The following is a 21596-nucleotide window of genomic DNA, read 5'->3' as shown; positions in this document are numbered from 1 at the left end:
TCAGAGATAGACTTGAATCATCATCAACAAAACTGATATTTAAATTATAAAACTTAAAATAAACTAATAGAAATAAAAGTTAATAAGTGCTTGATCGTGCCACATTTTTAATTTTAAATTTTTGCATTCATATGTTTCTACTTACTTGCATCATATTGAGAGATGTGGGAGGCATCCAGGGACTGTAAAGACAGGTTGCATCATTTTAATAATTATATTTGGAAGAAAATACTCAGGTTTCATTTTAGAAACTTATGGAACAGTATGAAGTGTTTCTCTTCATTCAAATATAATGAATGTATACTGGATTGTATATTATCACTGGAAATAGAAGATAGATATCTGTAAAGTTGGTTATTAATTAATTAATTAGCTCAGTATAAATAAAATAAAAATGCAAGACACAATAGAAAAAATTAGATAATAAAGTCAAAAAATAAATAAAATACAAAGGAAAAATATAAATTGTTTAAGAAAAAATATGAATTAAGGAGAATTTTCAAATGAGTTTTTGTACAATTCTTCAAAAATGGTGATAATTTATTGAATAGTGAGAAGTGTATTTTATCTTGAAATGTGAATATTTAAATAAAGTTTCAACAAAAACAGGATAACAGTAATTTGCTCTGCAATTAGAGTATGATTTTAAGCAGTTAATTCTTAAAATTTAAAAAATTTAAAAAACAGTACTCAGATGAAATTCTAAAACACATAAAAGGAGTAACTGATAGCCAAACTGGTGCAGTATGGTTTACTAGAGACCTTTATAAATCCATTCTATGATAATATAATAAACTAAATTCAAATACAGTTATTTAATTGAGCAGGCAACCACAGTGGCATCATATTTGTAGTATAATTGTGTGAAAGGTATATTTGTAAAAATAGGAAGAAAATCTTGTCTTGAAGGTTTAGTTCCTAATTGAACAGGGGCATCAATTGGTAGGAATGAAGCCCTACCTATTTATGAACAAACCATGGTACTGTGGAGAGGAGGGAATGGATTGCAGGTAGTACAGTTGCAGGTGCCTATGGAGCTGTGGGAGGCATCCAGGGACTGTAAAGACAGGTTCCATTCTCTGAACTATCCTCAGGAAAACATGCTGTTCCTCTGGGAAGAGAAGATATCAAAAACTGTGAAGGATTCTGAGAAAGGAGTACTTGTGTCAACATTCCCATAGTGCATTGTGCGTAATTCTGAATCTGTGTTATAATGTTAAGAGTTAAAATGAGTCAAATTAAGTGTGTAGTGCCGTAACTATCGGTGGTTAAACTAAAAGGCAGCCTTTTGTGTTACACTGGTTTTAGAAATTATTGTCTTGACTAGATTATTTAACATTTAAGGGTGTCTGAGAATGCACACATGATCCAAGGGTTAATTTCCAGATATGTCTACAGTAGTATATTTTGTTTATTATTATTATTATTATGTACTTTTTTATATCATGTGCACTTAGGTCTGTGTAAATTGAAAGACAAGAATCATAGTAGGAAGAGAGGAGTAATTTTTATTAGGAAGCAAGAGAAAAAAATCATCTCATCCTGCTCTAGTAACCACAATGTACTTGTACATGGCTACTAAGCAGGATCAGGTGCCCCCACTGAAAATAGCTTTGGGATATTTCCCTGCATGTGACTTAGAGCAGGTGTACAATAGAACAGATCCTGGGTCTCATCTGGAATAGGACAAAGAAGATCATGGCCACGTGTTTCATCTTCAGGGCACTGCTGGTAGCTGCCAACTACCCTTAATATCAGTTCATCCATGTTCCACATTTATCACAGGAATGTTAGTAAACAAAACTAACCAGAGACATAAGGTCACAGAAATCCTTTCTTTATACACTATTTAACAATATTTAATATATACAAAATTTTGTACAGAAGAAAAAATAATTTGTTAAGGTGCTTGTTTATTATGTATTTCAGTAGAACAGCAGCAAGGTGCCATCTTACACTACAGTTTTATCCTTTTATCTACATAACATCTTACTCATGGGTGGTTGTTTAACCTTTTATATAGAGTGGCTAAAATTGTTTAGAACAGAAGTTTCTAATCAGTAAAATTGCCAACAACAGGTCTCACTATTCAAACAAATAGTGTCTTTAAAAACATTTGGGATTATTTAAATTTTTTGAAGAACTACCCATAGCAAAGCGTAAATATGTTGTTGGAGACCAGCCCCAGCAAAAAATATTTCTTGCCACATAGAGGCATGGGAAAAGCAAAGACTCAATTCACAGGACAGTATTGGAAGGGAGTTTCAGGGATTATTCAGATCCTGAAATTGCCCGCGTTTATTTTTCAAACAGCTTTTAGATTAATGTAAACTGGGAGAAGGTAACAAAAAGCTTAATTAACATTGTTTCCTAGGTAGAAGGAATGACTCAAGTCACGTTTTATTTACATCTACTTGGTCACATAGGCTGAGAACACCTTTTCCCCGGGTGACCTAATAGTTACAATGGAAAGGAGCAGAATTACATTAGCTTTTCCTGACACTAAGGATGGCGCTAAATTTGCTTTACTTCAAAAAAGCCAGGTGGCCACCTCCTGTGTGGAAGGTGCAAATTGTGTCTGTAAGTTGATTCTCTGACCGCCAGACAAGGTGGAAAATGGATTTGCATTTCTTGGACCCTACAATTCCTCCTTTCTAATTAATTTTAATAAAGCCTGTGCTTCTGCAACAGGACAGATGATTGTGTCTGTCTTAGGTGAAGGCTTCTTCATTTGCTCAGCCTTGCCTGGCATTGGAACAGGAATTTTAAATATATGATTCTTTGACTTAGGTGTATGAAGTGAAGAAGATTCAACCCCATCTCTGACTACTGACAAGAACTTTTTTTTTTTTTTTCTGATGGGTGAGAGTCCACTGACATTACTGCTACTAAATAACAATCCCAGTCTCTGAGCAGAAGTCAGACACATAGACTACCCTCCTTATATGTGAATATGGGCTTTAGTTACTCCTTATTTTGAGTCCTTCTTACACTGAGGGGAAAGTTTAGGTCTCAGTTCTCAGGACCAATATTTTAATCAAAATAATTTCTGTGTTCCAAAGACCAAAACAGTCAAATGTTCAGTCTGTGTTTCTAGTCCAGCTCCAAAATAAACAGGATTCAGACTACAGCAGGTTGTGGGTATCATAGTTGTTTCAGCAGGGACTCAGTGGCAGTGTGGGTCCGGAGTGTCCAGAAGCAGCCCAGCATTCACAGTGCAGAATGGCTGCAGCAGTGCAGAGCAGTGATGGCGGCCAAGTGGGGGCGTTAGCAGCTACCATGTCATCAGCTGGCACTCCTTTGCTGTATATGCAATCATCTCATCTGTCTCCATTTTCTTCTCTGAAAAAAAGCACAAACACTTCCTCGATCCAAAATTAATACAGGGTCCGGTCTTTTTTATAATTCAGTGCAAGGGCTTTTTTGACTTGCTTTAGCAAAGATTGCCTTGGTGCCATCATGCCAAAAATTTATCTGCAGCAGATTGCTCACAGGCATCCATAAAAGTGCATGACTTAAGGCATTATATGGTGATTCTTAATTCTCCTGTTTTTATCCTTTTAACATGTTTTCAAGGAGTTATGGACATACTACATAATTTCTTTTTACCATTAATAATAATATATGCAGCTCTTCCATTGGAAGAGCAATCTGTAAAATTTAGCATAATATCCTTTATGAGATCTTTTGTTATAACGTTACAAAGAATATAGTTGTGTGAATAGCAGCAATGATAACCTGGGAAATTATTATGTTGTTCAGTATAAGGAACATTGATTATAGCTGGTTCCTTGCCAAAATATCTCCTAAATTCTATCCAGTTCTTCTGTATTAAGCAAGCTACTGCTTAAAAATAAGGGTTTAATATAATTAATATAACATACTTGCTGCTTTTGTATAGCATACACTACCTGCTTGGGTACCTGTCTGGCAGCTTCTGTAATCTGCCTGCTGAAATTTGGATCAATGCTCCCTTTAAGAATTTTACTTAGTGGCTCAAGGTCTCTCATAGGAAATTTGAAATAAGGTTTTAGAATAATGAAAATAGATCCAAATTCATTGCTCTGCACAAAACTGACATCCAAATTAATCAAAGACCTGAACATAAATCCATTCACACAGATCCTCATAGAAGACAAATTTCGAAGTACACTAAAATGCACTGGCACATCTCAAATACAAACCAAGTGGCACAGACACTGAGATAAACAATTAATTAATGAGATCTCCTAAAATTGAGAAGCTTCTGTAAGGCAAAGGACATAGTCAACAAGACAAAACATCAGTCTACAGAATGGGAAAAGACCTTTCTAATCCACATTGGACAGAGGACTGATCTCCAAACCATACAAAGAACTCAAAAAATTGGTCATTAAAAGAACAAATAATCCAATAAAAAAATGTAGGATATAGACCAAAACAGAAAACTCTCAACAGATGAACCTAAAATGACTGAAAGATAAGAAATGCTCAGTATTCTTAGTCATTAGAGAAATGCAAATCAAAACAACTCTGAAATTTCGTCTTATACCTGTAAGAATGGTCAAGATAAAAAACACTGCTGATAATTTACGCTGAGGGAAATGTGGTGTAAAAGGAACATTTCTCCATTGCTAGTGGAAACATGTATTCAACTATGTTTATAGCAACATTATTTGATATAGCCAGAATCTGGAGACAATCTAAATACTCCTCTTTTATACAGATGATAAATGAACTAAGAAAGAAATCAGAGAATGGTCTCCCTTCACAAATAGCTACAAATATCATAAAATACAATAAGCAAGTAAAAAACCTATGTGACAAGAACGTTAAATCTTTTAGTACAGAAACTGAAGACATGAGAAAGATCTCCCATGCTTTTAGAAAGGCAGAACCAACATTAAAAAAAAATGGCAATCTTACCAAAAGCAATCTACAGATTCAATGAAAATGTCCATTAAAATCACAGCAAAACTCTTCACAGACCTAGAAAGAACAATACTCAAAAACAAAACATATGACAGCCAAAACAATCCTGTGCAATAAAGGAACTTCTGAAGGTATCACAATCCCTGGCTTCTGATGGAGGAAAGTCATTGATTAATTAAATAAAGAAACTGCTTGCCCCGATAGGTTAGAACATAGGTGGGTGGAGGAAACCGAACAGAATGCTGGGAGGAAGAGGAAGTGAGCTCAGAGATTCCATGCTTCCTCTCTCCCGGGTGGAAGCGATAGCTCTACTTTCTGAGGCAGACGCGATTGAGCTCCGACCCAGGGTGGACGTAGCTAGAATCTTCCTGGTAAGCACACCTTGGGGTGCTACACACATGATTGGAAGTGGGCTAGTCCAGGTGCGGGAGTTAGCTGAGAAGAGAATAGATATAATGGACCAAGCAGTATTTAAAAGAATACAGTGTCCATGTAATTATTTCAGGGTATGAGCTAGCTAGGCAGCCGGGGTGCTGGGGATGCAGCCAAGCTGCTCATACCACTACAAAATGGCACCCAGACGTATGGACAACTGAATCCACTGAAAGCCTGAGAAAGCTTGGGAAAGAGTAAAGCATATTTTCTTGGTAGCAACAATTTCTCGGGTCTACTCTGCTTGCTAGAGGCAAGCAAGCGCTCTCATCTAAGAGAGGCTTCCTAACTCAGCTTTAGCCGCAAAACCCTGCAGCTCATTAAGAGGTCCTGCCACGAAACATTTAAACGGTGTTGATGAAAAGCTGAACACATGCTTTTCGGTTTTCAGCTGTAGCAGGAAAAAATCTGCGCCGTTTAAAAATGCCAGCTTTCTGGGCTGTCCTGCCAGGGCAAACTCTGACTCTTTTACGCAGGCGGTTCATGCGGTTTGCAAGCACAGGCTGCTGAAGCTCGCTTGCTGGCAGGGACCTTGAAATGCCATAGAGTTGTGGCAATAAACATGGCTACAGCCAGTACCTCAGCCATGAGGCTGGAAAGCTAAGGAATGGGCTACATCTAGCCGGCAAAGCCATGCCTTTAATCTTACTGATATTGCTTGGTAAATTAAAGACTCATGTGGTCAGAAAAAGAGAGTATACAGTAAAGAGAGATTCAAAGACAAAGAAAATTTCTAAATGATTTACAATGTGTTGAAAATATATGCAGACTAAATGTAAGAAAAAAAAAGGAAGAGAGTTGTTGGGTGTGGTAGTACACACCATTAATCCCAACACTTGGGAGGCAGAGAGAGATTGACCTCTGTGACTTCTAGGTGTGGTAGCACATGCCTTTAATCCCAGTGCCTAGAAGGCAGAGACAAACAGATCTCTGTGAGTTCAAGGTGTAGTAGCATACACCTTTAATCCCAATGCCTGGGAGGCAGAGACAGGCGAATCTCTGGGAGTTCAAGGACAGCCTGAATTACAGTGTTATTCCAGGTCAAATATACAGAGAACCTGTCTCAAAAAGCAAAAAAATAAAAATAAACAAAATAGAGGTTAAAATAAAACACTCAAAGATAGAAAATACACAGAGAATTTTGATACTGTATGCTATTACGCTCTGTTTCAATTGTTTGAATGCTGAAAAAAGAGCAACAGCTGCTAAAAGATAATTTTTTATAAATGCTGCTAAACTAATCCAACATAGATATTTTGTAAATGCCTTGATTTTGAAATTTGGATCTAAGGACATGATGCTTTGGAAAGGAGTTTCTTATTTTGTTTTCACAGAGGGTGAGAGTCTGTGGATTGCTTCTATTCCAATATGGTATGATGGACCACACCCTCCTGAAGGGTTGCTGTGACCATCTTCAGAAAATTGCTTCGCTCAACTGCCAACTGAGATAAAACTAGCACACAGGTTATACCATGAAACACTTAATTAACAATGCGCCCATTCAGCAGGAAGCAGTTTGGAGAGAAATAACTGCGCCCATATTCCCAAATATTGTTTATAAATGTTCTTCTACATTTAAAGGGGGATATGATATAGATATGAATAATTTGCATTAGTATGGATTGTAAGGTCAATTGTGTTGTATGTATACGTATTTCTGATATTGATTAAGGTATTGTGATTGTATAATTCATTTAAAAATGTAATGTATATAAGTTGTTAATGGATAATCATTAATAATAGTCAAGTTTATAGTTATGTTAGTTAGATTTTCTATATATATATATATATATTTCAGTTAGATAGGCATTCTTCATATCTTTCAAAGACTACGAAATATGCTATTTAATGCTTTAATAACTTAGGGTTTTTCATGACAATGAGACACTCTGGTCCTGGCAGCACCAATCTACTTCAAGAGGAAAATGGGCATCGAAGAGGCACCTTATGGAGTTTGATAGCCATTTGGGCAAGAAACTGCTCTTGCCTGGACTATTGCATAAACTGGACACAGAGAACCCACAGAGAGAGGACTACAGAACTTGCCTAAAGGTGAGATGATCTTTCAGGGTTCCTGATTCATGAAAGAGTCTGCAAGACATTCTTCAGGACAAGCAGATAGTGACTGCCTTTGAAATTTCCTGCTTCATGGAAATGTCTGCTGTAAACTATGGGCCTGTAGGCGAAGATGGATGCTCCAACGGTACAGAGGAACTTTGGGCGACTGTCCAGGCAGCAAAATGTCTCTGTCATTTCTAGAGTTTTGAAAGTTGCTTATTTCTTGTTTACTTAGGTAATATTATATCCTTCTGGAGTCTTTGATGCAGTTGAAGAATAGATAGATAGTTAAGTTGTTTTCCTTTGTTATGGTAAAGATAAAATAGATGTAAACATTGTAATTTTTACTTGATAACTATTTTGTTATATGTAATTTTGCTATGTTAAAGTTAAAGCCTTCCTTTCTTTTTGTTTAAACAGAAAAAGGGGAAATGATGGAGGAAGGTCATTTGGTTAATTGAATAAAGAAACTGCTTGCCCTGATAGTTTAGAACATAGATGGGTGGAGTAAACAGAACAGAATGCTGGGAGTGAAAGACCCTTGATGAGGACCTTTTTCAGGAGGAGACCTCCCCAACGCCAAGGAACAGGCCAAGACCACACGGATACAAATCGCAAGAGGTTTATTGAGTAGACACAGGTACCTGTGGGCGGCAAGAGCTCTCGGAAGACTCGCGCACTGGCCAACTGGAGGGCTGGCTTCTTATAGGGGAGAGCAAAAGCAAGCTTACAGAAGCAAAAGTGTGGTTATCGGTCGACTGGAATGAGGCGGGGGCATGAATGGTTTCCTCTCTCAGCATGGGTGTCAGCAAAAGCAAGTTTATAGAAGCAAAAGCATGGTTATTAGAATGAGGCGGGGGCATGAATGGTTTCCTCTCTCAGCATGGATGCCTGGCAACAGTCATCCTGTTCCTATCTTATAGCTAACCTGCTTTGTTGATGTCCTATATTATTGGCATCTTGCCTTGCAGTATTCCTATCTCTATCTCATAGATATCCTGCTCTCTCAAGCACATGGGATGTCCTTACGGGAGCAGGCTGGCTGCTGATCTGGAAATTTTTTTTTTTTTAAAGCAAACAGGACATTCCCCTGGGAGCATGCTAGCTGCGGGTTTTGAGGAGGGGGCCTGTAGGGTCTTTCAGGAGGAAGAGGGAGTGAGCTCAGAGATGCCATGCTTCCCCTCTCCCGGGTGGAAGCGAGAGCTCTGCTCTCTGAGGCAGACATGATTCAGCTTCGACCCAGGATGGACATAGCTAGAATCTTCCCGGTAAGCGCACCTTGGGGTGCTACACACATGATTGGAAATGGGCTAGTCCAGGTGTGAGAGTTAGCCCAGAAGAGGCTAGATATAATGGGCCAAGCAGTGTTTAAAAGAATACAGTGTCCGTGTAATTATTTCGGGGTATAAGCTAGCCAGGCTGGGGTGCTGGGGACGCAGCCCCGCCATTCCTATTACAATAGGCTTCAAACACCACTACAGAGCTACAGCACTGAAAACAGCCTGATGATAGCATAAAACAGATACAAGGACCAAAGGAACTGAATCAAAGACTTTGGATGTCAACTCGCATGCCTAAGAAAACCAGATTTTTGACAAAAAAGCAAAAATGGGGAAAAATCATATTTAACCTGCTTATTATTTTCACAGATCTTACCCGTCCCGAATCTGCACTTTTCTGAGGCTACCTCATTTGCAAACTTGCCTTTCAATTCAGGCTAGGCTCTTAGCTGATGCTGAGCTGTGTGGCGAGGTGCAGGACATGCTCCCTCTGCCACTTTGCTTGGCCTGCCTGGGTACTATGGACCAGGCAGTGTCTATCCCTCATTCCCTGTTCTTCCTGGGGACAGGCCATGCTTTCTAAGTTCAAAAGACCCATCAGAGGTCCGTGTTAGGGGTTGTTGATACATTTACAGGCTCTCTCTCTCTGCCATTGTAGTGCCTCTAAGACTGTAGCCCATGACCAAAAGCTCTGGTGGGTGTAGCTACACCAATTTTTGCTATCTTTGCTTTTTATTTTAACTCGGAATCATAAAATTAGAATGATTTCTGAATCCTCTCCTCTGTTCTATTGACTGACTCTGGGTGCTGACTGTGGGAGTTAAAATTAGCCCTCTAAACTTCTGCTTGCCTTTCCTAGTTCTTCCATACAGCACAGATCAGACTCAGCTGGCAACAGCGCATGTATCTGGCCTGTGAAATCTCAGCAGTAATCTAGGTGATGTTGAGGCCAATTGATGCTTTTTCTTCACTCTCTCTACCCGTGCAGCAGTAAATAGAAGCTGCATCTCTGCGACCACAGCAGTGCTTCTTGTAGGGGAAGGTAGGGCCTCAACTTGGCTTCAAGAGTCAGGGAGCAAGCCAAAATCATAGCAGCTATGCAGCCAGCATAGCGGTGGGAATATGCTATTTACAAACTCTAAATTTCTCTGCCTTTGTTTATGCTCCACTTTAGCTCTTTTCAAAATACATAACTTAACACTATTTTTTTATCCTAAATTTACAACTATATACTGCCGTTTTACTCCCGTTTTTTTCTTTTCTGTTTGTCTATTTCCTTTTGTAGATAAATTCGACCACTTATTTCTGAGTGCTCACCTCTCCACATGTGGTGCATTTTTTTCACGGGTTCCTCCCTTGCTTCTCTGTACATCTGGCACTCCCATGTTTTTCGGTGTAACATGTGGGCTTATTTGTCAACCCGGTCGCCTAGCTTGGTTAGCCCCGAAATAATCACACAGAAACTGTATTCATTAAAACACAGCTTTGCCCATTAGCTCAGGCTTCTTATTATCTCTTATAACTTATATTAGCCCATTATTCTAGTATATGTTAGCCACATGGCTCTATAACTTTTTCAGCGGAGCAGGTCACATGTTGCTTCTTCTGTGGTCTGGGCAGGACTGGGGAAAGTGCTTCCTTCTTTGCAGAGTACTCCTGTTCTCATTGCCCCAACTCTATTTCCTGTCTGGTTGTCCCACCTATAATTCCTGCCTGGCTATTGGCCAATCAACATTTATTTAAAACGTAATTGGCAGAACACAGAATTTCCTACACCATTTCGGGGTTCATCAGTCAGCCTCTCCCTGTGGCACCATTAATTGGGGACCAGCCCCAATGAAAAACAAGTGCTCAAGGCTTTGCTTCCAGCCCATGTTATAAATGGGAGGTGGCAGATCTGCGGAGGTCTGTCAGTCTTTGTCAGGATGGTGTGTGCAGACAGACAGAGTTAAAAATAAGAAAAAATAGAAAGTGAGTAGGATGTTGTGGGTTCTTGAGATGGACAGTCACAAGAAGCAGCTGTTAGTATTCCTCACTGTCCTGGCGACCTAACTGACTAACATTAAGTTTGACATTAGTCGATCTATTTTTCTTTCCTACTATCTGATAGTTCCTGGATTTTTCCAGGATGTATCAAAAAATTATTGTCATGATATCTACTAATTTTAAGGATGAATTTGATTATTTTCAAAATACTTTTGATAGCTGTTATGTATGCTAACTCAGACAAATGGACTTCAGAGGAATATAATTATTTCTTTAAAATGTATTTCATAGATTCCAAGTGACAGTAGTCTAAAATAAGACAACGATTGCCTGGCCAGCTGTAGTGAGAAAGAGAGGTTTTCACTCTCCTTACTTTTCTGTTATGCCAAAAGGTCATTTTGCTATTGAGTTCTTCTACCTTCATTTCAAATAACATTTGACTTTAAGAACTCTCCCAAAATAAGAGATTCAACTAAAAAGTACAGGTCATTTACAGGCTGATTTTCTTCCTCTATCAACCTGAAAGAGTCTCTTAGAGAGATGTTGTCAGTTTGAGATTAATATAGGAAGATATACTGACCTAAGGAATGGTATCTGACAATTTATTCTCCACTTTTGTTTATATTTAAGAAGTTTACTGAATAGGTAGCTTATTCTGAAGACAAGAATGTGGGGTACAGCTGTAGTTAGTGTTTCATTTCTATTTGGGCAACCAAAGCAATCAAGAGTATTTGCTGATATTTTATTGCAGATACTACAACACAGAAGAGAAGACAGAATGTCAGTGGGAGTCAGTTTTGCCACACTGACAAAGTAACTGAAATAAGAAGCTAAAAGGAAGACAGGTTTGTGTTGTGTCATTCACTAAGAAATTTCAGCCCAAGGATACTTATTTAGTCATGGGTACTTTGAAGTCAGTGGAAGCACACAATGAAGGAAACTTCAAATCTCGTAGACTTTAAAAAAAAGCAAAGAAAGAGTGGGTATCTCAGTGTCATTCACTAGGGTGTACTATGATGACAAAACTCTTGTAATTTCACCTCCTAAAGATTCTTCCAACTCCCATTTATAACATGGGTTAGAAAAAAAGCCTTTAGCACATATCCTTTGGGAGATGTTTCTGCTCCATATAGTAAAACTCAATAAGTTAAGATGCACTATTTTTCTGTCAACATTTAAATTAGTCAGAATGATAATGCAGAATTTGGGGCTTGTGCTACTGATAAATGGACCTTGGAGACACTATACTCTGTTCAGAAATGGACAAGCATTTAATGATTCCAATTTCATTACATAATCTATATAAGTTAGTAACATTTAAGACAGAGACTGCACACATGGTCAGCAGAGCTAAGAGAGAGGGAGAATGGAAGCCTAGTGGGTATGAACATACCTTTAGAAAAGTGTAACCACTTCTAAAAAGGGATGCTGGTGACGGCTCTGGATGATATGAGTGTGTTTTATCCCTTTCAGTTCCTCACTTAAAGGCAATTTTTGAATTGTGAAGTTTATTTTCTGCATATTTTACCACAATCTCAAATATTTTAGAAAAGTAAGTATGAGGAAGGATAGATATATAGTTGTGAGAGGGATGAACAAGGAAATATGAAGTAGACTAACTCTTCAGCAAGTGTTCATCCTTGAATCTGAGGTTAAACCTCCTGGTATGCCTAGACACACAGATTTGAACCCAATCTCCCTGAGACAGATGCAAGGATGGAGTTTGAGCCTTTAACATAACTCCCAGATACTTATGTCTTAAATTTTGAACATAATATTTATGTTATGCAGTACTCTGTCACTGTTTGTGTTTAACCTTGCTAATGCTTCAACACTTTAATATGTTTCCTCATCTTGTGTGGTCACCAATGATAAATTTATTTTGTTGTTACTTCTATCTGTAATTTTTCTACTGTTATGAATCATGATGAAAATTCCCGATATGTAGGATTCTTGATATGTGAACCCAAAGAGACCTCTGTTCTGTAAGATGTCAGACAATCCTCTCTCTCAATCTCTCATTAATTCACAAGTACAGTTACTCTTCTAAAACCCATTTCCCAAAGAAATGGCAGTTCTATTTTCAAGCTGAGGTAAGTTTGATTGCAGTATTTATGTATTCAGTAATATTTTCACACACGTAAAGCCATGCAGACATTTTAACTGGTTCTAATTTTTGCATATTATTGATGGAGTTTTTGAGTATTGGTAATCTGCCCTATTTTACAATGAGTGTACCAGGACTGCTCTTACAAACAAATGGGTACTAGGGAAGTGTCTGTATAAGATAATTCGAAATCACGTGCTCATGCTTTACTTCTTAGTAATGTACGGAAAGTGTATTTCTTTGTTTCTCTGCAATTACTGATTTCTTTTAAATGAGATCTTGACTCTGCATGAGATCTTGACTCTGCAGGAACATTCACACAGAAATTTTCTCCTGTGAGACACCTCTTTTCATTCAGGGAAATGTTCTTTGACTTCTTCCACTTCCCAGATATAAACTGGGGTAATTTTTTCTTTCGTTCAATCCATTTGTTAAATCCAAGATGTTTGTGTATTGCTGTCTGTTCCCAACATAAATCCCTTATTTCTTTCTACACTTTTTGGAGACTAAACCACAATGTTTCCACTGTTGCATCTTTTTAGCTTATTCTTCTCTTACATTTCTTTTTCCAGAGACAAAAAAATACCCCACAGTTCAGCCAACTTAGTTGGGGGTGGGGTGCTTATTCACTCAGGGATGTGGATGCAACTGTGATTGAGTCTGTGGGTTATCTCTTGACATTCACCAGGGGTAATGGGTTGGAGGAAATCTTCTTATCTCTCAAATGCCTGGCTTTTGTGATTATTTTATGCCTCAGCTTCTAAAGTTTTACTCTGGGTATAAAATCAAACTTTATTCTTTTTCTCCTTGAATTGCTGCAGTAAAAATTGAATGCCCTCCAAATCCTGTGGGTAACTTGTTCAGGCTATGAAACTTATTCAAAACTAAATGGGAATAATTATTATGATACTACATTACTATTAGTTTTATCACATAATTTTTAGGCATTAGTATGGGTTCATATCAGAAGTAAAAGCTAAACACTGAAAAACATTAAAAAACCTAAACCTTTAGAGATACATTGAAAGAAAGCTTTCTCAGATTCTAAAACTCAGGTCAGGCAGTTTTGCTAAAGAAATTTCTCTTTTTTTTTTTTTTTTTTACGTGGAAAGGGCACAGTGGCTTTTACATGAGATCAAGACTCAAGCACAGTATCTGTGAAGAGGAAACAAGGGATTAGTCATGACCCATGAAGAGGAGTCCCAAGCACTTCAGTGTATTAAACTCTATCATCAAAATCAATGCTTTCCAAATCATACTTTCTCAGAAATACATGCAGTAAAAATAAAATTTTGATTTTTCATGATTAAAAAGAAACCATAAAATAACTATTACTTGCTGAAGATACCATACCACAAACATAGCTCTATGTATCAAGTTGGAAGTCCATGGAAAAATATGCTGTAGTGGGCCTGATACTCCTTCACTCAACAGTAGCACACACAGGAAAAGAATAGCTCATAGTTACTTAATATAATATTACTTAATAGAATATTAAGATATTTAACAGTTGATACGAGCTTTTTATGGAGATATTAAACATTTTTAAATTTAGAATATAATCTATTTAATCACATGTTGTAATTTAATTTTTCTAGAAACTCTAATTTGCCTCACAATGTTTTAGATTGAGCACATATATTGGGTGATGGCACTGAAATTAATACTACATGTCCATTGATTACAGTTCAGGTTAATTCTCTTTGAGGAGACTGGTTTTCACATAGTGTTAATTCATTTCAAACTGCTATTTTGTCTTCATCATGTATAACTGTAGTGCTTGTTTTTATTTTTAATAAATCTTAATTATTTTATTTTATATGGAGTGTAAGAATCTGAAGATAGTAGCAATGACAGTAAAAAAAAAAAAACAGATCTAAGACTAGTCAGGAGCTAGAGGGCAATGATACCATATACCTGTAATCCAGTACTTTGGAGGCATAGGTATCGGAAGCAAATTAAGGTTAGGCCAAATAACATCTTGTCTCAAACACAAAATGATTCAGTAGTTGCAATTAACTGAGTGGCCTATTTACTAGAATGAGACACCTAGGGATAATTATTTCTGTATTCATTTCTGTTAATGGTTGGTATAGATGGCTATATTAGTTTGCTAGGACTTCTATAACAAATTACTAAAAATTGAATTTTATAAACAACAAAAATGTACCATTTCATAATTCTAGAGCCTGGAAAACTATGATCAAGGTTTGAACCTGGCCATGCTACCTCAGAAAGTGCTAAAAATGATATGATCTTCCCATGTCCTAGTTTCCATGACTTTTATAGGTAGAAAGATTGAACTGATTCCTTCCTTCATTCTTAGACATTATTTTTTAATCTTTTACTCATAATTATTGAAAATAGATTTTTTTTACATAATAGAATATATTGTGATTGTAGTATCTCCTCCCTCTATATCTCCCAGTTCTTCCCCAGTTTCTTTTCATTTGGGTTCATTCCTTTCTGTCTTTTCTAGGAAACAAAATGACTTCTAAAGGATAATAATATAGAGTACAATATAATATATAATATGATAAAACAAAAACTAAAACATCAGAATAGGGAAAAAAACAGAAGGAAAAGAGTGCAAGAGTAGGCACAAGAAACAGAGACCCACTCCCTCTCAAACTAAGGATTCCCTTAAATACAATGAACTAGAACGCATATATATATATACATATATATATATCACAATATATTCTATATATATATTCTATATATATATATATATAGATAGATAGATAGATAGATAGATAGATATATGCAAAGGAAATATGGGCTAAGAAGAAAAAGAAAAGAGCATTAAAAAGCCCTGATATGACATTATGAGACAAAGAACACCAAAGATGCCATTTACTTTGTTTTGTGTTGGTTATTGACTGCTGGGGCATTTGGCCTACACTTACAAATAATTTGTTTTTCCAGCACAACAGTCTTGACTGAAGCTTAGTTTTCATTTGCAAGAGATTGTCAATTGGAGATTGAATGTGGATCTGATTAATTGATGTGCCCACTTCTTTCAGCCCTATGATCCCACTTGGTGCAGACATCTTCAGGCCTGTGCATGCTGCCTCAGAATCTATGAGTTCATACATGCACATATCCTGTTGATATAGAGGTCCTTGTTTTCTTAGAGACACACATGTTGTGTGTGTGAATTAAATATATGTGAATTAAATATGTATGAATTAAGAAGAAATTTAAATGGACAATTTCCTTCTGTGATGAGAGAAAAGTTAACAGAAAAGCCTGAACTATTGCGGGAAAAATTCCCACATGGTAGTAGCTTCTAGTGACTAAATAGCTGAAATCTTATCAGAGTTCCAAAAATATTCTCTTTATTTCTTTTTTCCCTGTTTTTGAAAATAAATTTTCTCACAAAATATGCTCTGGTTATAGTTTCTGCTCCCTTTACATCTCCCCATTTCCCCATCTCCATTTTCATCAATATCCAATCCTTTGCACACTCAAGAATACCATTAAAACCTAAACTGGAAGCCATAAAATATACACAGAGTTCACGTAGTCCCAGTGCAAGCTGCCTCAGTCTCTAGAAGCTCATATAAGCTTTTATCATGTTGATTTAGAGGATCATGCTTTCTTGGTTTCCTCCATCCCCTTTGGTTCTTACATATTTTCTGTCTTCTCTTCTGCAAGGTTGATGTCTTAGGAGAGAGATATGATGGAGCCATCCCATTTAGGAATGAGTGTTACATGGTCTCTCATCCTGCACAGACTGTGGATCTCTGTATTTCTTTCTATCTGCTCTTTGAGGAAGATTCTCTCATGATAAATGAGCTAAGGGTTGATCATGTTTGTCTTTCTGGATCTGAGTTACCTCACTCAGAATTATATTTTCTAATTTCATGTGTTTATCTCCTTATTTCGTGATTTCATTTATTTAATATTAACTGAATTGTTATTATTAACTATTAATATTAACTGAATAATAGTCAGTTGAGTAAATCAACCACCATATCTTTTTTCCAGTTTTCTATTAATGGATATCTAGGTTGCTTGCAATTTCTGGCTTTTATGGATTGTGAAAGTTCCCTTGAAAGACTGAATCATTATTTGCCCAAGAATGGTATAGCTGGATCTTGAGGTAGATATATTTCTATCTACCTGAGGAACTGTCACATTTATTTTCATAGTGCCTGTATAAGTTAGCACTCCCACCAACAATGGAGGAATGTTCCCTTTACTATATATCCTCTCATAGCGTAAGGTGTCCCATTTTGTATTGATCTTAACCATTCTGATATGTATAAGATGAAACCTTAAAACTTTGATTTGCATTTCCCTGATGACTAAAGATACTAAAGATTTAAGTGTTTCTCAACTGTTTGAGTATACTCTTTTGAGAACTTTTTGTTTTGATCTAATATATATATATATATATATTATTTTTAGTTCTTTCTGGTTCTTTATATTAGACACATTTTACAGTCAGTAATGAGTTGTTCAGTTTTCATAAGTTCACATGCTTTCTTTTGTTTCTGTTTTTGTTGATATCCGGGTTTAATCTTTGGTGCTTAGATAAGATTCATGGTGCTATTTCAATTTTCTGGAATGGATTGAGACATGCTTTCTGTTGGAGTATGTGAATTTTGGAGAAAGTCCCATGAGGTGCTGACAGGGTATATTTGTGTATGTGTTCAGACCCATGTACTCCCAGTACATGCTGCTTCACTCTTCATATTAGCTTTTATCATTTTGATTTAGAAAGTCTTGAGTTCTTGGTTTCCTTCCTCTCTGGTTCTTACATTTTCTCTGCCTTCTCTTCTGTAGGTGTTTGGATTAAAATTTTCATAAATATCTGTTTGGTTCACTTGGTTTTAATGGAGGTTATCTCTAGCATTTCTCTTTTTAGTTTTATTTTGGATGATCTGTCTACTTTTGATAGTGAGATATTGAAGTGCCCCACTATCAGTGTGATAAGGTTAGTATGTTAATTGAGCTATAGTCATGATTCCTCTATGACTTGAGTGGCCTTGTGAAATATTAAGAATTGCCTCTTTGTAAACGTTTTTTTGTAGTGTTCTTTGAAATCTCTTCTGATAAGTTTTGGATATATTATCAGATATTAAAATGACTACACTAGCTTATTGCTTAAGGGAATTTGCTTGCAATGTTTTCTTTTTATTCTTTTAACATTTGATGTTGTTTATTATGGATGTTAAGGTGCTCTTCCAGGATACATCAGAACATGTATCCCATTTTCACATCCATTCTGCTACTCTGTGTCTCTTTATTTGGGAATTGATAATAAAAGGTATTAATATACACTGTTTGTTGATTCTTGATATATCTTAGATTATATATATATATATATATATATATATATATATATATTCTTGATATATCATTGTAGTGTGTGTGTGTGTGTGCGTGTGTGTGCGTGTGTGTGCGTGATTTTGATTTGCTTGACTCATGGTTTTTTGGGGAGTAGTTAACCTCTGTATGGTTCGAGTTTTCTTTCTAGTTCCTTCTTTGAGTCAGTATTAGTAGACAGGTATTTCTTAAATTTGGTTTTGCCGTGGGATGTCTTATTTTATCCATAATTTAAAATTTTGCTGAACATCATAGTTTGGGAGGGATTTTGTAGTCTCTTTACATTGTAGAATATTTTTCTAGGCCCTGTGTGTTAAATTCTCTTCACTGAGAATTTAACTGTTATTGTAATAGGTCCTTATTTACATATTCCTTTGGTCTTTTTCTCTTGTAACTTTACTAATCTTTCTTTGTTCTATAAACTTAGTATTTTGATTATTATGTGAAGACGGAACTTTCTTTTCTGGTTGAGTCAATTTGGTGTTCTATTTGATTCTTGTACCTTGATAGGCACCTCCTTCCTTAGTTTAGACAAATATTTTGAAAATATTTTATGTGACTTTGATATAGGTTTTTCCACTTTTTACCATTTCTATTATTCTTGGTTTGTTCTTCTCATGGTGTCCCAGAATTCCTGATTGTTTTATTTCACATTTTTTTAATTTTTATATTTAACAGTTTCTTTGACTTGGATATCCAGTTCTTCTATCATTAATACTTGAATTTCTCTCTCCTGCCTTTTGTATTCTCTTCATGAGACTTTCCTCTGAGGTTCTTGTTTGAATCCCTAAGTTTTTTATTTCCAGATTTCCCTCAGTTTGGATATTCTTTATTGATTCTCTTTCCATTTCTATGTGTTGAACTGCTTTATTTATTTCCTTCCACTATTTGTTTATGTGTTAATAGATTTCTTTAAGGGATTTATTTATTTATCTTTGAGGACCTCATCCATATTTATAAAGGTGTTTTAAGTTTTTTTTCTTGTGCTTAAGCTATGTTGCAATACACAGGCCCTGTCCTGTTTTTGTAAGGTTGCTGGATCTAAAGGAGTTGTCCTGATTGTAATTGTCTCTTTACTATGCTGATAAGCATATTGGTATGTGAGAATTCTAATTCTAGGTGCTGATATCTGGTATAGTCTTTGTTGGGTGGGCATTTTGTTCTTTGGTTTCCGTTTCCATCTCTTGTTCTTAGGGAAAAATGGTGGCTCTATGTTGCCTAATAGGAACTTCTTCAGAGATTCTGCTGTGTGTGGCCACCAGGAATTCCCAGTAAAATGTGTTTGCCAGTATTTGGGGACTAACAGTTGGAATGGGGATCATCTAGGACAGGTGTTTCTGGGGGGGTCCACAGGAAGAAGGAAAGTATAGCATTCCAACTGGGTCTGCTTAGTTCCTTGGAAATGGGGACAGAGAGTAAAGGGAGGGCACAGAGGTAGTCTGCTACAGAGCTGGAAATGATACAGAAAGATCATTCATTGAGGAGAGAAGAGAGAATCAAGATCTAAAGCTTCCCTACCTGCTTCTCTGGCCTACTTGCTTCCCTGGTTGGAGTTGCCTGTAGATCTCTGGGAATGCCTACTGGAGTTTTCTGCTGGGATTATGTTATGAGCGTTGAAAAGGAGTTTGGAGGAGACAATGGGTGTGATGCACTGGTGGTGGGGCCAAAGAGGAATGGGAGCCACAGCAGGTTCTGCTATGAAGCTGGAGATGACTCTGGAGGATTGGCTTTTCTGGACAAATGATAGAGCTGATAATCTGTAGGCATCCAACCTGCTTCCTTAGCAGGAATGTATTTCAATATTTTAAATTCCTGAAAGGTAAGAGTTAGTGTGCAAGAGTTTCATTCTTCTTGAAACTCAAGTACTCCTTGTAGATGTTATCAACTTACAATGTCTTAATAACTGATTTACAAATTAAATCTTTTATAACAAATATTAAAATTGGACTTAACAAAAAATAATAATGCTGGTTTTGTTTGCTTTACTTTTCTCCCCTTTGAAGTGTATTACAGAATTTGAAATATATTTAAACAAGGAAGAAAGTGATACATGACGAATTAAATCTCTGATGTGACACATTTGTCTATATAAATACAAGAAAAACCTTGCTTCATACATTTTCAGATTCTATCCCAGTTCTTGGACTTCTTTTATTGGTGATTTTTGTCTATTTCTGATGGTGGGGAGGAAGATTGGATTTGTTGGCTCCATTTAGATTTATATGAATTCTTGCTCCACTGCAGTTAAGTCTTCTAATTTTACCAGAGGAAAGGATTCTTCCTTCTTTGCAAATTAGTTTTCAGATTCTTGTTCTAATCCGACAGGTATGGAGGGATGCACTGCAGTGGGGTGGAAAATATGCCATACCTGACTATGTAGCTTCATCCGTCATGATGTTTGTATGGTATGGGCAGATGACTATGCTAACGGAGGAGTTCTTTACAAAAAAAAAAAAAAAAAAACAAAAGGTCCAGTCTCTTTCAGATTCCGGTATTTATACTTTGGAAAATATCTCTAGGATAAAATAATCTGTGAGAATCCTAACTATTTTTTTTAAATCTGAAATTCTATGTTAATTATAAGTAGCTATTATGGGAAAAAAAAAAGTTTGCAATGGAGGATCCCTTTTCACTGTTGTTATTCTGCTAGAATACACCAATTAACTGTGGATTAACTTGTAACATGAGGGGTCTGCTGGTCGGGGTTTCTGTCCTACCCAGTTCCCACAGCCGACAAGCCCTAAAGAAAATCACACAGAGGTCTCCATAAGTTATAAACTGATTGACCCATTAGCTCAAGCTTCTTATTAGCTCTAGTAGCATATATTAACCCATTATTCTTATCTATGTTAGCCACACAGCCCAGTACCTTTCTCATCAGAGCAGGTCATGTCTTGCTTCTTCCATGGTCTATGCAGGACTGGGGAAAGAGCTTCCTTCTTCCCAGAATACTCCTGTTCTCATTTCTCTGCCTCTACTTCCTGTCTGGTTTTCCTGCCTATACTTTCTGCCTGGTTATCGGCGTTTATTTAAAACATGATTGACAGAATATAGACAATTTTCCTGCACCACTTCCCCCACCTTTTTTTCTAAACAAAGGTGCTTTTAAAATTCATAATGGTTTAGTATTTTGAACACTTTCCATAATTATGAAATCATTTTCTGTATGAATAAAAATGCTTAATGATAAATAATTCTAAATAAGTTTTTCATAATATTTATAGCAATACAATTTTATGTAATCTGTTCATTGTATTTTAAAGATATTTTAATTAATATATAATTAAATGACTTTCCTACTTAAATTTTCTTCTCCAAAATTTCCCATGTTCTCTCCTATCAATTCCTCTCATATTCCCCCATCATTCTTTCTAAAATTGATAATCTCTTTTCTATTATTATTGTTATATCAATATATAGTTGAACAAATATATAAATATAATCCACTAAGTCTGTTTAGTGTGACTTCTATGTATTGATTTGGG

The 21596-nt window shown here is 36.4% G+C and overlaps 1 protein-coding gene across 10 annotated transcripts in view; it reads left to right on the top strand.

Moving 5' to 3' along the window:
- The window catches only part of Ralyl (RALY RNA binding protein like), an 816282-nt gene that overhangs the window by 584986 nt on the left and 209700 nt on the right, over positions 1-21596 (top strand). The gene's annotated exons all lie outside the window — the stretch shown is intronic.

This window comes from Microtus oregoni, unplaced genomic scaffold, assembly GCF_018167655.1.
Source record: "Microtus oregoni isolate MIOR12 unplaced genomic scaffold, Mior012 000034F_ref0000314, whole genome shotgun sequence".
Classification (NCBI taxonomy): Eukaryota; Metazoa; Chordata; class Mammalia; order Rodentia; family Cricetidae; genus Microtus; species Microtus oregoni.
This window is presented reverse-complemented; position numbering and strand designations above follow the sequence as displayed.